This window comes from Gossypium arboreum, chromosome 9 (assembly GCF_025698485.1).
Source record: "Gossypium arboreum isolate Shixiya-1 chromosome 9, ASM2569848v2, whole genome shotgun sequence".
In the NCBI taxonomy this organism is placed as follows: Eukaryota; Viridiplantae; Streptophyta; class Magnoliopsida; order Malvales; family Malvaceae; genus Gossypium; species Gossypium arboreum.
In genome coordinates this window covers 72,165,966-72,181,568 of record NC_069078.1, presented here as the reverse complement: position 1 = coordinate 72,181,568, position 15,603 = coordinate 72,165,966, and the positions used below count along the sequence as shown (strand labels likewise).

General features: G+C 27.3%; 1 long non-coding RNA gene across 4 annotated transcripts; it reads right to left on the bottom strand.

The window, feature by feature from the left end:
• Positions 1-1,501: 1,501 nt before the first annotated feature.
• LOC108454869 (uncharacterized) lies at positions 1,502-8,426 on the bottom strand. 4 transcript variants are annotated; one of them, XR_008270617.1, is made up of 4 exons: positions 8,155-8,426; positions 4,665-7,059; positions 4,211-4,432; positions 1,502-2,857 (listed from the first exon to the last, which is right to left on the bottom strand). It is a non-coding gene; the product is annotated as an uncharacterized LOC108454869 (long non-coding RNA). The 4 variants fall into 4 exon arrangements; XR_008270616.1 differs by lacking the exon at positions 1,502-2,857 and having other exon boundaries at positions 4,022-4,432; XR_008270619.1 differs by lacking the exon at positions 1,502-2,857 and having other exon boundaries at positions 4,022-4,405.
• Between the last annotated feature and the right edge of the window lie 7,177 nt (positions 8,427-15,603).

The following is a 15,603-nucleotide window of genomic DNA, read 5'->3' as shown; positions in this document are numbered from 1 at the left end:
ATTTCATTAATAAAAGCCCAGTTAACTTATTCAAAAAAAATTATTTTTGGGTTTTTTAAAATTTTCTAAAGTTTATCTTTTCAATTTCAATGTTTAATTTTTTCATTATTTTTTTGTAAATTCTTTTATATTTTATTTTTCTATGATTTTTAAAATTTTTAATGATATATAAATATAATATCTTTGAAAATTTTATAAATATTTTATTTTCTGATACTTTTAAATTTCTTATACTTTTTTATTTCCAAATTTTAAAAAATATATTTTTATATATTTTAAAATATTTATTGACCTACTTATCAATGTGACATTTGTGCCTCGAGTAAAAATCTTATTAGTTATTGAAATGTATAATGTTTAGCAAGTAAAATTTATGAATGTGGTCCACAAATGGATAAGTACTAGCATTGACTAATTTAGCAAAGTTTGAATACCAAAATTTACATTAATCCAATTTTGAATTTAAATTTTAAATAAATTCGTAAAACTTATAACTACCTTTGCCATATTTATATTTATATTTAAAGCACCGTTAATAGTTACAAAAGTAAAAATAGGCGTACCTTTAAAATAGATATTTTTAATTATAAACCCTTTAAAAATTTTATTTACTTTTAGAGATCTATAATTTTTACAGTTAACATATTCAACAGGGATAGGGATAGAGATAGGCCAGAATCATAGACCCTTGGTTATATAAAAATCTTTTCAGATTATTTTCAAAATGCTAACAATTCAATTTAACATTTTCAGTATTCAATTTTAGTTTTTGCTAGTAATAAAAAAACTGGGGTTACAGAAAATGACTTAGATTTTTACAGGAAAAATCATTTTCTCTTTTAAGTTACTTTGTTTATTTTTCATTTTATAATTAATTTTAGTTTTTTCCCAATAAAAGAGAAAAACTTAAGTTTGTTAAAAAAAAACTTGGGTTTTTCTTAGGGAGAAACCTAGAGTTTTATAGAGAATTAAGCTCAAGGAAAAAAACTTGGATTTAATCTCCACAGTTAAATAACTCAATTTCATCTAAAAAATTAGATTTCTTTTGGAAAAAATGAAATTATTTTTAAAAAGTAAATGAGTTACTAGAATGAAAATTCATTAAAGTTGAATGACTAAAATGAGTGTACAATAACATTGAATTAATGAGGTTAACCAAAATGAAAACTTATTAAAATTGGATAATTAAAATGAAAACTTATCCGTCGTTAATTCAATGTTGTACACTCATTTTAATCACTTAACTTTAATAAATTTTATTTTGGTAATTCATTTTATCTTTTAAAAATCAATTTTATTTCTTTAGAATTAAATTTAGTTTTTCTATAAAAGGAAAAACTCAGGGTTTTATAGGAATTACCTAAGTTTTTTATAGGAAAATTTTGGATTTTTACAGATAAAAATTTTATCTTTTAATTCTTTATTTTTCATTTTTAAAATTAGTTTTAGTTTTTTCCAATGAAATTAAGAAAAAAAGAGATTTTATATAGAGTTGTCTAAATTGTTATAAGAAAAATCAATTTATCTTTTTATAAGAAAAAAATGAGTATACGATAATATTATATTAACAGGTTAATTAAAATGAAAAATAATTATAACGAAAATAATTGTTAACCGAATAAAAACTTATAAAAATTGACTAACCAGGATAAATAACTATAATATCTCAACATCATTTCCACCCACCTCCTCTATATCTCAATATCTCTTCCGTCAACCTCATCCGGTACGTTCCAATCAAACCTTAAGGAAAGAAAGATGTAAAGGGCCAAGACAGCAACATTCAAAATAGCCAACATGAGTAAGTACTTGTCCAATTGACACTTGTCAATGGTGTCGCCGAACCAGTCTGGTGCAAGCAAAACAGCAAGCCCATTTAAGAAAGCCCCAATTACCATCAAACTTAAATTGAATAGCATCTCAAAATACTGTTTGGATTGAGGCACACGGTCATCAAAGAAATCTGTTAGCCCCTTGAGAACAAGTCCATTGGCAATTCCTAACAAGCCAAACTGAGGAGCCAGCCATAGTATTGTCATAAGAATATCTTCCTTGTGATTAGGGTTTTTCTTGATTAGATCTGATCTCCGGCGCTCCACTAACCAAGCACTTAACGAGGAACCAAAACCAACCGCCATCCCAACACCCATTCTCTAATATCTAGCACCATGTTGCATGGCTTCTTCACTGCTCCAAAGCTTCCTTATTAGATACTTGGTCGACATAGATACTAAAAAGCTTATGAATTGATTAAACACGTAGAGTGAGCTCACGGGAACTTTATTAAATGAATTATGTAGAGAAATCCTGGGATTAATTCTGGTATCCAATCTTTCACTTTGAAGTATGAAAATGGAGAAACCCACAACTTTCACTAGACAATAAGGGATGAATAAAAGCCAAAGAGGGATCAATTTCACAAGCCCCCTCGCTTCCTTCAATCGAGAAACAGCGGCTCATCGTGTTGGAGGTATGCGTAGGTAAAATCGTTTGCCGCAGATGAAAAGTGCGTAAGCCGCCGCCGCCGCCACCTCGATGAATGAAACCATGATCGTTTGCTTCCAACTAAGGCTTGATGCGAACGTCCAACATATGAACTGTCCAAGAAAGCCGGCACCATTAGACCATAAACTAGCACGACCCTCTACAATATCCCAGTAATCTTCGTTCTGTTGTCTTTCCGACTTTGTCTTATCAACAACAATAGTTTCTTCTATAAAATGCTGACGTAAAAATTCTGGTAAAGAAACTTGCTTTCCGACTAAGCCAACCAATACTACCGGTGAGCTATGTAAAGCATTTGATTGCTCGTTTGTTGGGATCGAAGCAAACTAGAAAGCCATAATATCAGTAATCCCTACAAAAATAATGCCATTTTATTTTTTTATTTTTATATATTGTAACATCAACGAGTACAAACAACATATTTTCAAAAGTTTTAATCGTTTTATTTTCACTGATTTAAATATGAAAGAGCACTTAAATGTAGATGTTACAATGTACTCGTATTATATATTATACATATTATTTAGTTCTTTAATTAAAAAAGTTATTTTAACTTTCATTTAATTTTTCTCTTTTAACTTTTGAAAATATGTAGATTGCATTCTTGACATTTAGCAATTAATTAATTTTTAAAAATTAAAAATCTAAAAATATTTTTATCTTTTCATACCTTTTAAAATAATTTTTATAATTTTTTAAATTTAAAAATTTAAAAATAATTAATTATTGACATCGTATCTTGTGGCTAAAGGTGCTTATGAGTCGGGCCAGGTTCAGGTCGGGCTCAACTAAAATTTAAGCCCATTTTTCCCAAAAATAGACCTAAAATTTTACCCAAGTCTGATCCAAATAAAATGCTAAAACCGAGCTCGGCCCGACCAGCCCGCCCTTATTAATTTTTATATTATTTTATATAATTTTAAATATATATAATACATCAAAATACTAAAAATTAAAATAAATATTTTCTAACAAATTGAAAATAAATTTTAAAAATATGTAAACTTAAATAGCACTAAGATAGATGCAACTTAATAAGCAAATACATCTAAAATAATAACAAAATTAACAAATGTCTTTAAAATAATAACAAAATTAATAATAAAATAAGTTTTATACAATATCTAAACAATAACAATAAAATAATAGCAATATAATATTAATATGATAGTAAAATAGGAGAAAATAATAAGAAAATAACATTAAAAAATAATTTTTTTTATCATTTAGTGAATTCGGGCAGGGGCGGGCCGAGCTCGGGCCAAAAATACCTTACCCAAGGCTCAACCCTTTTTTAAACGAATCTTTTTTGTCCAAGCCTATTTTTCGAGCCTATATTTTTGCCCAAACCCTCCCATATTTCTAGCAGGCCTTCCGGCTAAGTAGCCCGACCCATGAGCAGGTCTACTTGTGGCAATCCACATATATACAACTTTTCCCTTATTTTTAAGTGATTTGGCAAATATTATAAATTTATAAGTTAAAAAATGAAAAATTAAATAAAAAATTAAAATGATTTTTATTTTGTAAAATTGAAGGATGAAATAATTTATTATACCTATATTATAAGTGTATTTTGCAAACCTAAAAACCCGAGGAAACCAGAGATCACATTGAGCCCATCACTTGAGAGAGAGACGTGAAGGTTTAAATTAATAAAAAGTAATTTTCAAAAAAAAAAAAGTTAATAAAAAGTAGTAATTACTTGCGAAGATCAAACATGGCAAGGTGAGGATAATGACTCGGAAATCACCGAGACGATCAGTTGCAAGGTGGTGAATGAGAATGGCCAGAAATTGTTGTATGCCATCCATAGCTGCTACATAGGCTATAAGGCCCCCAATAGATAAGTTCTCCCGGGACTCGATGTAGGATATCAGGAATGCTTTAAACCCCATATCTATAAATGAGTCGCTGAATATCAAGCCTATCATTACTGATATCAGATTAACTCAAAAAGTAAATTGTCAATCATGAAGTGCTAATTCTAATTCCATGTTCTATAGTGATGCAAACATGGGTGCATTTGTGCTATTCTGCTCAATGGATTTTTATATTGTAATAATAATTTAAATTCATTTGAAGGTTTAAACTTTGGTTATTAGAGTAGTAACAACGGGCTAATATATGACAAATGGGATATAGGAGGATATAGTTACCGCTGATGAATATGGCGGCCTTGGAGAACCGAATGTAATTGGACGCCCATTTCCATGAGCTGGATATACAGTGCTTGAAGTTGGCCATTTGTCACAGTGAAGACGATGATGTGATGTTGGGAATGGAGATTAATTTATGTATGGTTCAGCATTTCCTAATCTGGTAACAATTCTGAAAATTAATAAAATAATAACCTTGATGACCACGTGTTGATAACTTGGCTTCACCCCAGAGGATGGAATTGTCTTTTACTTTTTGCATCCTGTTCTTTCACTGCGCAGTTTGACGTATACCCCGTAATACACGATGAAATTATATCATTCATGAGTAATGATGGGAGAATAATAAGAAAATATAAATTCACATGCCTCTTTTAATTTATATTAGTATGATTTTCACCACGTTTTGTATCAAATTAATTATATTTTCGAGTTATATTATTAAGTAAAATTTTAAATATTAAAATATGTTTTAAGTTTATATATATTTTTTTGTAAATTTGAAATTTAAGATTCTTTTGAATGGACGGTGTGTTTATCTACTGTTAGTGTAAAAATAATGATGGCGATGAGATTAAATACTATAACGTGAGACAAAAAAAAACTAAATGCACCACACTAGATGAAAATTGAGAGATCGAAATATGTCACAAATTAATGTATAAAGATCAAATTTTAAATTTCAACATAATATTGAGGTCAAATTAAAATTTGACCATTATTTTATAAAATACAAAAAAAAAGAAATAAAAAAGAAGACAAAAGTTAAACAAAGATAAAGAACCTCGTGTCAAGAAAGTCCCTTTTATCTATAGTAGTATTGCTTTTAGGCACCAATAAAATAGTGCTACGTTATTAAATTTTAAAGATAACAAAATATTATTATACGCTCATTTATATCTAATATATTCTCCAACTTAATTTAATTTTAATTAAATTACTTCAAATAATTTTGATCATTTTGTTTTTTCCATAAGTTAATATTTTTATTTGTTCCAACCAATTTTTAAAAAATAGTAATTTTTGTGCAATTTTTCCATGTCATTGACCCATTATTTTGGTATTTATTTTACCATGAACCTTGAACTCAAACCCTAAACCTTAAACCATGAACTTCAAACTTTGAGGTTTAGGGTTTGAGTTAGGATTTAAGGTTCAAGGTTTGAGTTCGAGGTTTAAGGTTACGTGTTTGGGGTTTGAGGTTTGTGTTCAATGGTTTAGAGTTACGAGTTAAGAGATTGGGGTTCATGTTTTGGTCTAGAGTTTAAGGGTTTAGGGTTATAGGTTCGGTGTTCAAGTTTAAGATTTTAGGTTTAAGATTCGAGATTCTAGATTTAGGGTTCATGATTTTAGGTTTAGGGTTGAAGGTAAAAAAATTACCTAAATTATGTATTAATTACATGGAAAAAATTGTTGAAATGTTATTAAATAATTGAAAATAGATCATGAATAATGTGATGGAAACTATTCATAAAATCATGCTAAAAATAAGTAATAAAAAATGTAATACCAGCTTTCTGACACTAGGTCAAGAAGAGGATCAACCCCTTAGATATATCTCATAATGTTCAATCGATCACATTGTATTCGGAGTACTTTTGAGCTACTTACAAACTAAAACCAATTTTGGATGAGCAAACATGTGAAAGTTAGCTCCAATTCTGATAGAACAGAGCCAAACAAAACTTTTCTAGAAGGTTAAAAAAAAAAAAATCAATCCTTAAATCACCTAAATCAGTGGAATCTATAGTTTATTCGTGTTCTATCCTTATTCCAGTTTTCAATTATATACTTGTTTTCCCACCAACATCCTAAATCAAGTGATAAACAAAGGAACAAATTCCACAATGGTCTCAACAAATAATAAACCACAAATAAATTTTATCAAGTGCTTCACTTACACTATTTGCTAGTACCATTAGGGGCATTGGCTTATCCTATCCTCAAGATAGGAGACAAACAAAAAGGTTTTACCTTCATGCAGAAAGAGACTGCACCCTAATACGGTTACCAGACAATATGGCCCTTATAGTAGCTACAAGATAAAAACCCGAAAGAAAGGAACTCCAAGAAAAAATCTTCCCTGTACCCCATGGCACCAGTTAAAACCCAGACAACCTAAAATATTAAATGCATTCTATCTAAGCACTTGTTTAGATGACTGACCCACCAATTAAGTTTAATTTTCAAGAATAACTACATAAATGCATCAACGAAATACACTAGGAAACCTCTCACGAGCGAAGAATGAGCAGTAATAAAGGCAATAGAATTTAGAAGGTACCTTAATTTTGGTGTCTGCATAATTTAAAGAATATTTACCCTACATAAAGTTATGTAAGAAAACAAGTTTAATTATCCTACACCACTTCAATGCTTCCCGGGCCCACAACGCCTGCAATAACAGATTGGAAAATTATCACGAGCAGAGACAATTCAATGCAAATCTTGTACAAGATGTAATGAGCTCATATGAAAGACCAAGTTCTCCTTATCATCACATATATGAAACCAGAAGGGCATAAAATATATGGCAAACCAAAGAATATCTTCAAGGAAAAAGGTTAAAGCATAAGCTATCTACTAATTAACCAGACAGTAACAGCTACCCTTCATCTTTACCGCATTCAATGCTACCCCAAGACCCTACTATTGTTTATGGTCCATGAGACATTATTATAGTCACAAGGGACCCTACAGCTTCAGGGATGGAAACAGACAATTTACATAAAAGTACCCTTTTTTTTCATGTTTTCTTTATGGATTGCATTTCAACACTCCAAAAGGGGCATTAGTGTAATCTAGTAAGTGAGATTTCTTCCTCCATTGTTGCTGTGAAATGAGGGCATGAAATGTAAAAACAAAGCGTGGGAGTTGAATATTAAGAACATGGAAAAAATGATTTCAAATGCCACTCAAACCTTTTTTTTTTTTTTGTTACCTTGGTCCAAAACACAAGATTGACTGTTGACTCGGTTGTTTCTCAGGAAAATATTTTCTAGGAAAACACTCTTTCAGCTAAGAAAAAATGTTCAAACTGTTCAAAGTACCCTCAAGACAAGATCCACAGCAGCTTATAAGACCAAAAAAAAAAAAACTCACCATTTTGCTGAATAATAAAAGAAAAAAAGAGACTACAGAGACCAAAAAGAAAACCTTTCTAAGATTCGTTTTCTTTTATAAAAATCTATCCCAATAAAAAGGAATAAATTCTGCAATGCTGCCATTACAAAGCTCCTGAAATGAACACAGAACTAAGTTACTATCGACTCAGAAAAGGAACTTTTTTTTTTTCATCAGTTTCAAAGGGGGAAAAAAGAAGGCGGCCAAAACCCAAAAGAACATGAAAAAAACACCACCACAAATACGCAAAGAAAACCAACATACAATGGCAAAATTTAAAGAAAAAGGAATTGTCTTTTCCTTGAAAGCATTTCCTTGGGAACTCAAAGAAACAAAAGAAAAAGAGCATATGGCAAAGTGAACTTACCAAGTGTAGCAATGTAACAACTAGTACAAGCAAAGGAAATGCCGAAATGGGTTTCTAAAGCTTTGTAAGATAAGTTAGGGAAGGTAAGTAAAAGGAACAAAGAAGAGGACAGAGTGGGAATGCTGTTCAAATCAAAAGGCTGTTTTTTCTGTGGCTCTTTTCAGCGGGGTTAGTAGAGTGTTTAGTCTTCTTTGCATTGCTAATCTTCTTCGGCGCGGAAGCTGACAGATAGTTGATCCATTGCTTACTGTAAACATAAATGATTGTACGAGAATTCAAAATTTAAAAAACACGTTTTTCTATTTAAATCACCCAAATAATTTAATTAAGTAATAAAATAACTCACTTTTTTAATTAAATATTAAAGTAACTTAAAATTTATAGTAAAAAGTTAGTGGAGTCAAATTATATAGATCCACTAACTTGCACGCCAAAGGAACATAAAAAATTAAGAGAAATAGTGTAAAATGGCGCCACCTATATAAATATTATAAAAATACTACAAATTCTAAAAAAATAGAAACTTCAAAATAATTTTCTATTTTTTAGTGGAGCCAATTTAAATGGGGTCACCATTGACACCTATCTGATTTTTTTATTTTTTTTAACTTTTGTCTTTTTCTTTAATTTTTTTAAAGTTTTATATTTTTTTTTTTATTTTATTTTGTTTATTTATTTTTGTTATTAATTTTAAAAATTTAAAATGTATATTTGAACTTTTTTATAATATATATATTTTAAAATTTTAAATATTATTTTTAAATTATTTTTAAATTTTGAATATTATTTTTTTGAAATTATGTCTTATAAATTTTAATATGTTTAAAATTTTAATATATCTAAATATATTCAGTTATTAAAATTTAAAATTGGTTATACTCAACATTTTCTTTTAATATATTTAAAATTTTAAATATATTAAAAATCGTTTTCTCTTTTTCTATTAAAGAATATATTAAATATATTAACATTTTAAAATATATTTTAAAAATATATTGAATATATTATGATTTTAATATTGGTTATACTTAACATTTTTAATATATTTAATTTGTTTAAGTTTTTAAACATTTTAAATCTATTAAGTAAATCTTTTTGTCTTTATCTATTAAAAATATATATTAAGTACATAAATTTATGAATGTGTATTAAAATTAAAAATTATTATATAAATTTATAAATGTGTACTATAATAAAAAATTATAACCAACACTTACAGATTAATTTCATGCAAGAAAATAGTTAAAAGGAATAATAATAATTAAATAGAAATCACTTTCATGAATCAAAACACGTTGAGTAAAGTATCGCTTAGCAAGAAAAAAGAGAAAGTAAAACGATTTTTTATTTAATTTATAATTAATTTTACTGTTTCATTAATCCTCAATGAAATGTGATATGTATCTACAAAAATATTTTGATATCTACATAATATAAAAAACACATAAATACAATATAATTAATTATTATATTATTATAAAATATAAAAATTTAACTAACTTAACTTTTTTTTCTCTCTTTCTTTCTTCAGATGGGAAACCAAACCCCTTATAATATATATTTTAACTTTTAATTTAAATTTTTACTTTTTAATATATATATTTTAAAATAAATGTATTTTTAACAAATAATTTTTTTAACAAATATTTTTATTTTTAATTAATTCAAATTTTACTTTTTAAATAAAATATTATTTTTAACTTTTAAATAGAATTTAAAATGGTTTGAATATCTTGACTTTTTATAAAAATAGCACAAAAATTTAATTCATTATCAAAATAACTTATTTTTAATTAAATACGAAAGTGACATGAAATCTACAGTAAAAGTTGGTAGAGCCAAATTAAACAAATGGATCATTTTGATAATTAATTAATTTTTGGATTATTTTTATTAAAAAGCGAATATCTTTACAAATAATTTAAAATTATAATTTAAAATATTATTAAACAAATTAAATAATATTTAAAAATAATATTCAAAATTTTAAAATAATATTTAAAATTTTAAAAATATATATTATAAAACATTTCAAATATACATTTCAAATTTTTAAAATTAATAACAAAAAATAAATAAACAAAATAAAATAAGAAAAAATATAAAACTTAAAAAAAGGAAAAAATTAAAGAAAAATACAAAAGTTAAAAAAAAAAAAAAAAAAAAAATCAGAAGGGTGTCGTGGCGCCATTTAAATTGACTCCACCAGAAAATAGAAAATTGTTTTGAAGTCTCCTATTCTTTCAAAACTTTCAGTATTTCCATGGTATTTATACAGGTAGCTCTATTTTACATGATTCCATCAAAAAATTAATTTTTTTATACTCCCTACTGACGTGGTAAGTTGGTGGCGCCATATAATTTGCTCCACTAATTTTTACTGTAAATTTTAAGTCATTTTAATGTTTAATTAAAAAAATAAATTATTTTTATACTTAATTCAATTATTTGAGTTATTTAAATAAAAAAGCACCCAAACCTTAGAAGAATCCACATTGTTTACATTTTCAGTACATTTGTTTCTTCAGACAGACTGGTAGACATTACCACGACTCTTATTACTTTTATGGCATTACTGTTATTGTCACTGCCCTGCCTGCTTGCTTGCTTTTTTTCTTTAAAATAAATCAGAAGAATATGACAACAAAAAATAACGTGATTCATGCAATATATATTATTTATTGATTTTTGACATGATTATAAAAAAGTTTAAAAAATAAAAATATATAAATATTTTTAAAATATAATAATAAATTTAAATTAGGTAATTTACTAAAAAAAGTCCTTTTATATCATTATTTATCAAAATGGGCCTATTTTTTGAATATTTATCGGACAGGGCCATTTTCCCCAAAAGCACGTCCACGTCAACGCGGAGTCAGGGGACATGTCAGCAAAACGCGTCCCTGGGGAGCATTTTATCCACGTCAGCATAAATCACGCCCTCGTTGACGCACTTTGTTGATGTGGCAAAAACGCTTCCCCAAGGACGCATTTTAGCCTGTGTTTAAATTTTCAAAAAAGATCATTTTTTTACATATTATAAAAATAGATCAAATTTTTTGAAAATTTACACGAATGAACCTTAAAAAAAGCTCAAAGTGATAACACCACTTTTTTTAAGGTGTCAACAATTAATATGGAAACAAAATTTACAAAGCAAATCTTTATATAGACTCAAAGTCTCATTTCCCTTGGTTTTTTAAACAATATGGGATATGAGATATGTGTATATATAGACTCATGAATAGGTTTGCAGCTTGTTCCTAAACAATGTGGGATTCCTTCATCTTTTAACTAACAACATGAGATTAAAAGCTACACTATATTTTATATTTCTTTATTTAGAGTTTAAATTTTTTACAAAAGTTAACATTTTTATATTATAAATAAAAATTTTAAACTCTATAAGTAAAAAATTATAAAATATAAAATGAGTATGGTAAAATATTAAATAATAAATATTTAAAAAATACTAATAGTTGAGTGATCATTTTATAAGTTTTATAATTCGATAGCTAAAAAATCATAGTTAAGTGACTACTAATGTAATTTAATCTAGATATAAAAATATAAAAATAATTATTATATTTTATGTATATTATATATTTCTATAAAAAACTTATTTAACATAATTATATACTATGTTTAAATAGATTATCTATCTAGTCAAAATACATCTAAAATAAATTTATCAGCATTTATTAGGTGATGAAAATTAAATTAAAATTAGAATTAAAAAAATAATTAGTATAGTAAAATATTAAAAATAAGTAAATATTTAAAAAGATATATCAATTTTTAAAATTACAAAAAAATACTATTTGGGTGCTAAATACTCACCATTTATTTATTAATCAAACATTCATAATATAAAATTAAAATTAAAATTAAAATTAAAATTAAAATTAAAAATTAAAAGTATAACTTCTAAATTTAAATAATAGAAAATTATTTTAAAAATTAGAATTGCATTGATATTAACTTTAAACATTTAAAGTTGAATAGAAAATTATTACATGTACAAGTTTCATATGTGCATTTGTTATCTTTTTTAATAGTTCTTTTGTATATGTTAGCAATTCTAAAATGCAACAAGAATAAATATCTCAAAAGATAATTTTATAATATGAGAAAATGTTAACAAAATATAAAAAATAGAAATTAATTTGTAAAAAATTACAAAATATAGTGTAATATTTAGTCTCATGTTGTTAGTTAAAAGATGAAGGAATCCCACGTTGTTTAGGAACAAGCTGCAAACCTATTCATGAGTCTATATATACACATATCTCATATCCTACATTGCTTAAGAAAACAAAAGAAATGAGACTTTGAGTCTATATAAAGATTTGCTTTGTAAGTTTTGTTTCCATATTAATTGGTGACACCTTAAAAAAAGTGGTGTTATCACTTTAAGCCTTTTTTAAGGTTTGTTTTTGTAAAAATTTAAAAAATTTGGTCTATTTTTATAATATTTAAAAAAATAACCTTTTTTGAAAATTTGAACACCGGCTAAAACGCGTTCTTAGGAGAGCTTTTTTGCCACATTAGCAAAGTGCGTCCATGAGGGAGCGATTTGTGTTGACACGTCCCCTAACTTTGCGCTGGTGTGGACGCGCTTTCGGAGGAAATGGCCTTGTTTGGTAAATATTCAAAAAGTAGGCCCATTTTGATAAATAATGATATATAAGGGTTTTTTTTAGGAAATTGCCCTTTAAATTTTGTATTTATATTAATATTAAATAAATATAATTATATTAGTATTAAAGAAAATAACCCCCCCACCCCCACCACCGATCTTTGATTATATTTTTTAACAATGGCCCCCATTTCCTCCTCTGAAAGGGTAGGATGATAGTCATCACAATTCCCACAACCCAAAGTTTCCTGCTCAAAAACTCACTCTCAAATACATCACTTCTTTCCTTGTTTATTTGTAAAATAAACGGGGAAAATAATGGTAGATGAGACTAACCAGGAAGCAGGATCTGAAGGTCCTTGTACAAGCCCAATTTTTGGGCCCAGAACCCTCTAACCCGTTTGACCCAAACCCAACTCAAACCTACCCAAAACCCATTACAACCCAAAATAATAAGGCCCAAATAGAAAAATAACAAAAGTCTCAAACCCTAGGTGCGCCGCACCTAGGGCCTTCTGGCTGCAACCACTGCCTCATGTTAGTGGCAATACCACCGCCGTTTGTCTGCCATACAAAGAAGAAAAATGGTAAATATATGTAGATGATAAACATGTAAATGGCTATAAAAGAGCAAAATCAAAAACCTTTGTAAAGGGGAGACACTTTGATGAAATAATAAGCAATATTAGACAAAAAATTGAAGAAGCACAGCAAAAACAGAGCAATCAGAGACCGAACCAAAGGTTTATCTCTATTTTCCTTCGTTTTTTTTTCTTTTTTGAATCCATTCGTATATATCATTTTCACCCTATTTTAAAGCAAGACATATACTAAATACAAATATATAGAAAACACACATAAAAAAAAAGGAAAAATTTACCTCTCCGATTGCCGGTGTCTGGGCCGTACGGGCCCGGCGATCGGACCGACGTCCCTCCCCTGGCCGGAAATCGCTCCGGACCCTCCCTCTCCCTCTTTCCTCTCTTTTTTTTTTCCTCACCTGGTCTCAAATGAATTTTTTAAAAATTAGCTTTTATAGGGGACCAAAACGCACCGTTTTGGTCCCCCCCTGTTTAATGATAAAACGACGTCGTTTGGACGCGGGTCGGGTCGACCCGACCCGCACCAGGGCAGGATCCGCGTGTTTTTGAGCGGAAGGGCTATTTGCGCAATTGGCCCTTCCGCATTTTTATATTTCGCAATCAAGTTATTCGGTGTTTATAAATTGACCCCGAAACCCATTACACTTTTTCGATTTAGTCCCCCTTCCAACGGTGTCGTTTCAAGTGTGTGGATAAATTACTTATTGGACCCCCCATAGTTTAACGCGCGCTCTAATAAGTCCCTTCTCCTTTAATTTCTTTCAAAATTCGCCCCAAAGATTTGGTTTTAATCCAATCTCATCCCTTTTTCATCTTTTTTTTTACCTTAAATTTCATATTATTTTTATTGCTTAATTCAATTTTAAATATTAATTGTTATATATAATATTGTTATCATTATTGTTTTATTATTATTATATTATATTTAACTATATATATACACTTTTCGTTTCATTTCTACTATTATATACATATATTATATATTCTTTAATATTAATTCACATATTTCATTACGTATATGTATATATAGGTATTTTTGTGTATATGGTATTATTTTCATGTATTCATTTATTTATATCATTTTTTTAAAAAATAATTATATTAAGTATATACTTGTAAATATCGTGCTCTTCATACATTTCTGTTATTTCATACAAATCTCTTTACATTATTCGTCATATATTTCTTTCATTTCTATATGTTTTTGGATATCATAACATTTATATACTTTTCTTGCAATATGTCACGTATACATTTTTATCTTTACTGTTGTGGTTATTGGGATATGTTTTAGTATTCATGAATATATCTTCAATACATATATATACGCCGTATATATTATTATTATTAGTTTTTGATCTTATTGTCTTGTTAATACATTTGTGTCATATATACATACTTTTAATATTTATTTGTATATTATACTTCACATTATGCCCATGTAAATTAATATTATATCATGCATATCATTTTGTTATAGTTTTTTTATATTGTAAATATCATATTATGATCTATCATGTATATTACGTATGTCATGTATATGTATTATGTGTATATTTTGTTTGTATTACACGTATATGTTATGTATATACATTCGGTATTATCATATATTTATTTTCCCATATATTTATGTAATGTTTTTATTATTATCATTATTTTTGCATTTTTAATATAATTACTATTTACCCTTCATTGTTATCATTATTGCATTATTACCTTTATTGTTATACCCTTTCTATATGTAATTACCTATATGCGATTGTTTTTATACTAACTAATTTAAAATATATATATATATCGTATTTTAGCGTATTTGTATCACTTAAATATATCGTCATTCTCATTATTATCGTTTAGTCACCTATTATTTATACCTTTATAAATTCTTTCAAACCTTAAATCATTCATTATTTGTATCATCATAATTATTACTAACATATACATACTATGTAATTTTATTACGTATGCATTTTTATATATACTATACATATGTATCTTTTAATATGGTGCTATTATTATATATACATATATATATATTTTTTTTCTTTATATATTTCTCATTACTACGTGTATACCCTAATACACATATGTATATACTTTTATATTGTTATCATCGCCATGATTGGCATTTCATTTTGCTATTATTTATTTATTTATCTATTTGCTTGCGTATTCGACCATTTCGCTTTCCTCACGCATTAGTCT